Consider the following 6,000-nt stretch of genomic DNA (forward strand, 5'->3'; position numbering starts at 1 on the left):
GCCCCAGCCAGGTTATAAAAGAAAACAGCGCAGAAATGTTTGCACCATGGATATTTCCACCTTTGGAAGTCTTCACATATGCAATTAGGCTTTGCAAAATTCACCAAATAGTAACAATCCTTGGACTCAGCACTTTCTAGGCAAAATAATCCCTCACTCATTTCTCTCACTGAACTTTTGATAAATACATTTTGTGCTAAAGAATATCTTTTCATTATCTGATTCACAAATTTGTGTGACTTGTTGTTTAAGAAATGAGGAATATCTCTGCTGTAAGATTTGACAGCTGAATTCTTCAGACAATATTTTTTAAACAGACTAGGGAGGAAATCATTTATTCAAACTTTAACAATGTTTTATCCATTGAATGTCTAAGAAAAAAAAGTTTCACTCTTTTATTTAATGATTCAACACCATTAGTAGTATTTATATTGGTGAACAAATTCTCCTTGTCCTCATAGGTCGTCACCCACCTTTCAGATACTGAAAGCCATTGCTTATTAAAATAATCAAGTGCACCAGAAATTCTAGCTAATAATTCATGAGATTGAAGTTTTTGTTTTGCAGTTAAAAATTGTTCTTCAGATGGTGACACAGCAATTTCTTCCCACAGCTTCAGAATTTGCTCACTATCTCCTGGTAGGTCTAAATTGTTCTTTTTGCTAAGCCACTGGTGACAGGCTTGCTTTTGATGAAATAAACAAAGGTAAACCCTTGGCATTGGAAATGTTCCATCAATCGCCTGTATCTCAGGCTCAGAGAAATCTGTAGCCCATGAAACTGGATTCCAAACTGGGTTACATGTCTTGAAAATTTCTAGAGCCTCTTTAATTGGTGCTGTGCTTTCTACTTGAATGAAGAATATCCCAACTACTAAATAGCATACCTTAGCTTTCACTACAAAAAAAAAAAATAATGGAATGCCATGCTTTGTTGTCTTGCATGTTGCATCAAGCAAACATACGATACCATACATTTTCAAAAGTTCCCTTTGCCACTTGTGCTGGTAACAAAAGAGGAATGGCTGCACGTTTTCATTGTCATCTGAAAACGGTCTGAAAAAAAGTCTCTCATCCTTCAATTCCTTGACCCACTCATCAATTTGATTTCTTAATGCTACGTGGTCAGTAACAGTTTTCTTTAAATCAAACAGAGCCTGATACATATGGCTACAAATTGTACTGTCTGTTGGGTAAAACATTATGTTCATCTGATCTTGTCTGTTTTCCCCAGTGAAACTGTTGGCCACAAATCTTTCCAGTTCTAACTTAGTAATCCGAACTGATTATCTCCCCTTTGCAACCATATCCCTGATCTCTTTTGAAAGCGAAGGGTGTATGTGTCCAATTGCTTTCACACATTCAATGCCATGATTATGGCGGCTTGCTTGGGAGGCAGCCACATAATACTGCAGATAGCTGTTTGGTGTCTGTGTTGACTCCAAGCCTCATTTCAATTTCTCAATAACCTTTAATCCAATACAAATTTATCAATGAATTACAAATATTTATATACAAGAGCTAGTCAAATTACATACATGTAACTGATCAGGCTAATATATCCACACACATTGTTCAATTGATACTACCTTTTTTTTAACTGTCTATTGGAGACTTCACTGCATAATCGGGGAATACCCTGACACACTTAACGTGCAGTGTTGCTGGACAGTCTTTCTTTTGTGTGTCCATGATCACTTTTCTCTTCTTTTTTGAGTTAACATGGTCCACCTTTATGTATAAAATGAACAAAATTTAATATGTCCTTGCCTGTAACTACTGCTTTTTGATTGAAAATATATACACGGTGTTTATAAATGAGTATTGGGGTTTTGACACTTTATAACATTTATTATATTAAACTTACAGTTATAAATGATACGTCAAATGAAAGAACAACTCAAACAGTTTTACCAAGAACCTTATAAATGTTCAATGTGAGCACCATTTGTCACACGGCACACATCAAGTCTGTAGCCGAGTTCTTCCCAAACGTTGATAAGTGTGTCTTCAGTGATTGTAGCAACAGCTGCTTCAGTCCGGTTTCTTAATTCGGGGAGGTCTGCTGGTAGCGGAGGCACGTACACACGATCCTTGATGTAGCCCCAAAGGAAAAAATCGCATGGCGTTAGGTCGGGTGAACGTCGAGGCCATGCAAAGCGAGCCCTGACATTGGCCCCCTAGCAGCCTATCCGGAGCTTGGGTACAGTGTAGTTCAACCAATCGTGTACTTTCCTATTTCAATGAACATTTATAAGGTTCTTGGTAAAGCTGTTTGAGTTGCTCTTTCATTCAACATCTCTTCTATAACTGTAAGTTCAATGTAATAAATATTATAAAGCATTGAAACTCTATATCCATTTATAAACACCCTGTATAATTGCTACTTAGAGCTTTATTTTACTTATCAGATGCTTTGCAACAGGGATCTCCTTTTTACTGTGATATAATGGGCCAAGAGTGCACACTTTTTTACAAGGCTTTCTACACAGAAAACAGGGCAAAAAAAACTGTATCTGTATGTTTCCTCTTGTATGGCTATGGTAGAAGCCTGTCTCGTCTGGTAAAAGCATAATTTTAATTAAATCTACAATCATGTGGTTGCACATACATGAAACTGGGGTAGGCCACTGATGTACATGGAAACTACTATGTAGCAGGCCTATGTAAAATATGAATGATAGCATCTTGAAAAACCAATTACCTTGTCACAACAGGTCATCTAGCACAATCAAGATCAGTTTATTCATACATGGATGGATATAGTTTACTATTGGACACAAGTAGTTGTCTTTGACCACTGAAGCAATCAGCATGGAAGTGATGTCAGTACTTAGTTGCAGTATTTTCACACACTAATGGGTAGATAGTTTTGTAAATTTAGCTGTTTTAACTGTTCAGGAACTATGTACCAAATGACCAACAGATACACAATACAGAGTCACCTGTAGTCAATGAGGTTTAGGATACACTGTAAGGAACCTTGCCAGAGTAGAGGCAGGAAGATTGGCGTTTCGTGTGTGGATGTTGTTGTTACAATACTCAATGAAAAAAGTGTTTCAGTATCTACACTTGAGCTACATTTTAATCCCTACATGGCTTAAATGTTTCCAAAATGAAATTCTTTCATTTCTTCCATTCCCACATGCCCTTTGTTCACTGCATTCTGGCAGTCTGATAATGTGTGCGTGTTTTGTTCTCCCACATTTCTGACTTCTCATGTGTATGGAGAAAACTAATTGTTTCCTTCACACTACACTAACAAATTCTATTTGTACATTCTATAAACATTGACAATAGTAGTCCTTTTTGAAATTTCATTCTTAGTGACCCATTCCAAAAAGCAAATTTATATCTTTAGCTACATAGCCATTAATGTTATTTGGCGATTGTTTCGTGTGTGCTACAAGGCTTACTGCCTTCCGCATCCTACTATGCTCAATTTACCTGACTGAATAGTACGTAGTGCGAGAATGAAAAGTGTAGTGTGTTCACGGAATGAAAATGGGGCAACAGAAGCGTCCAATTCCACCCGTCTCCTTTGACCCATGACGCAAGGGTGTTGTGGTGTGTGACGTCTCTCTCTCTCTCTCTCTCTCTCTCTCTCTCATGTACTGAATGTCTTTTAATTTACGTAGGGAAGTTTGACTTTTGAATTTTTGAGGTGTTGTAGTATTGGTTTTGATATTCGTAGTTGTAGGTGTTGGTTTTGGTTTTAGTTGACCTATAAGGGAAATGACTGATTCCAATTTTCGTAGTTTTGCTATAGACGTATCGTCAGCTGCGGTTGACCTGTATAGGTCAAGGGAAATTTCCGATTCCCGTAAATTTTTGTACTCTTTTCTTTTGTTCGTCATTTTGTGTATTTTGGGATCGTGGTATGTTTATTATTTTATATTTAGCTTGTCCCCTCCCTAAAACCCCCAATTTCCCGAGGTTGTCCCATTACCTTAATTGTATTCTTGGAGGGAGATGTTATTGTCTTATTTATACGTATTTTTCGTGTTTGTTGCCATGTGTATGTAGTGACATCATAGGTGCCACATTGGAGACGCTTAGAATAGCCATTTCTGCCGTATTGATGACGTCATGGCTCACAGCAGACAAGTGGAATCGGACACTTCCGTAATCCAATGAAAATATGCAAGACGTTTAACTCCAGAAATGAACAAATCTGATTTACGGATGACGTTATTTACTACAAATAACTAATTACATTTATTTTTAATGCAGCCAAGGAATGTAAATGGAATACGTCTATGTAAAAATTACGTAAATTTGATACATCTGTACATAAAAACTAGTTAGAACATTTTCACTTACGTTTAGCAGCACCTGAAGGGGGCTGGCGATAACGCACACTTCTTCTAACTGAATAGGTGTAGCCATGGACCCATAGATTGCTCAGAAGTTGGGCGACATCCTCTTCTGTCTCGCAAAATCCATGGATGTCGTTCTCTCGATCAAGAAATACCTCTTTCAGCGATAACCGCATTAACCTCTCGAACACGTCTTCTTCCCGGTCTACAACACAGTCAGTAGGCAAGTCGAAGAAGTGCCTGAAACAAAAGTTTGCAACATACTGCTGCGACATAACTATACACCAGTAACTGCACGAATATCCCGCCACTTTTACGTCGCTCGATTTGTAGTTGCCGATCGATATATCAATATACTTTGCGGACGCTGGGCTACGTCATTTTGACTTCACTTCCTTAGTTCGTTCGGGTGAAGAGAAGCTCTCTCCACTGACGCCACCTGTTCTGCGCGTGACTGATGGTGAACGTCTGTTCACTGCTATGGGATCTCAATAGGCACGATGTAAGGCGCTGTGGCTCACACGGCTACAGCCTGTGGCGGGGTTACGGTTCGACCAACGCTACCTAGAGAGAAGGTCTAAGCACTCCCTGCGAACAGCATGACGGGTATCCTAGAGTAGTCATAACAGAAAGAAGCAACAAGTGTTATATAAAGTTGTGCTGAGCATAGGAGTACTTGAATGCAGCACAACATAACTGTTTTAGAACGTTTTTAACGGTGTTTATGTGATGCACAGTTCGAATTTGTGATAGTAAAATGCCGTACAGATGTTGTGAAACCGGGTGTAAAGGTACCCGACGGGACCGAAGGTGTAAGTTTTTTTGTTTCCAAAGGAAGAAAAATTATTAGAAAAATGGAAACGGGCTATCCCAAGGGAACATTTAACAATTAGCAAAACAAGAAAGGTAAGTTACACTGCTGGCCATTAAAATTGCTACACCACGAAGATGACGTGCTACTGACGCGAAATTTAACTGACGGGAAGAAGATGCTGTGATATGCAAATGATTAGCTCTTCAGAGCATTCACACAAGGTTGGCGCTGATGGCGACACCTACAACGTGCTGAAATGGACTATCAGCTCAGAGACCGTGGCTGCGATTACCCTTGACGCTGCATCACAGACAGGAGCGCCTGCGATAGTGTACTCAACAACGAACCTGGGTGCACGAGTGACAAAACGTCATTTTTTCGGATGAACCCAGGTTCTGTTTACAGCATCACAATGGTCACATCTGTGTTTGGTGACACCGCGGTGAACGCATATTGGAAGCGTGTATTCGTCATCGCCTTACTGGCGTATCACTCGACGTGATGGTATGGGGTACCATTAGTTGTATGTCTCGGTCACCTATTGTTCACATTGACGGCACTTTGAACAGTGGACGTTACATTTCAGATGTGTTGCGAACTGTGGCTCTACCCTTCATTCGTTCCCTGCAAAACCCTACATTTCAGCTGGATAATGCACAACCGCATGTTGCAGGTCCTGTATGGGCCTTTCTGGATACAGAAAATGTTCGACTGCTGCCCTGGCCAGCACATTCTCCAGATCTCTCACCAACTGAAAACGTCTGGTCAATGGTGGCCGAGCAATGGCTCATCACAATACGCCAGTCACTACTCTTGATGAACTGTGGTATTGTGTTGAAGCTGCATGGGCAGCTGTACCTGTACACGC

This window comes from Schistocerca serialis, chromosome 11, assembly GCF_023864345.2.
Source record: "Schistocerca serialis cubense isolate TAMUIC-IGC-003099 chromosome 11, iqSchSeri2.2, whole genome shotgun sequence".
NCBI classification, from domain to species: Eukaryota; Metazoa; Arthropoda; class Insecta; order Orthoptera; family Acrididae; genus Schistocerca; species Schistocerca serialis.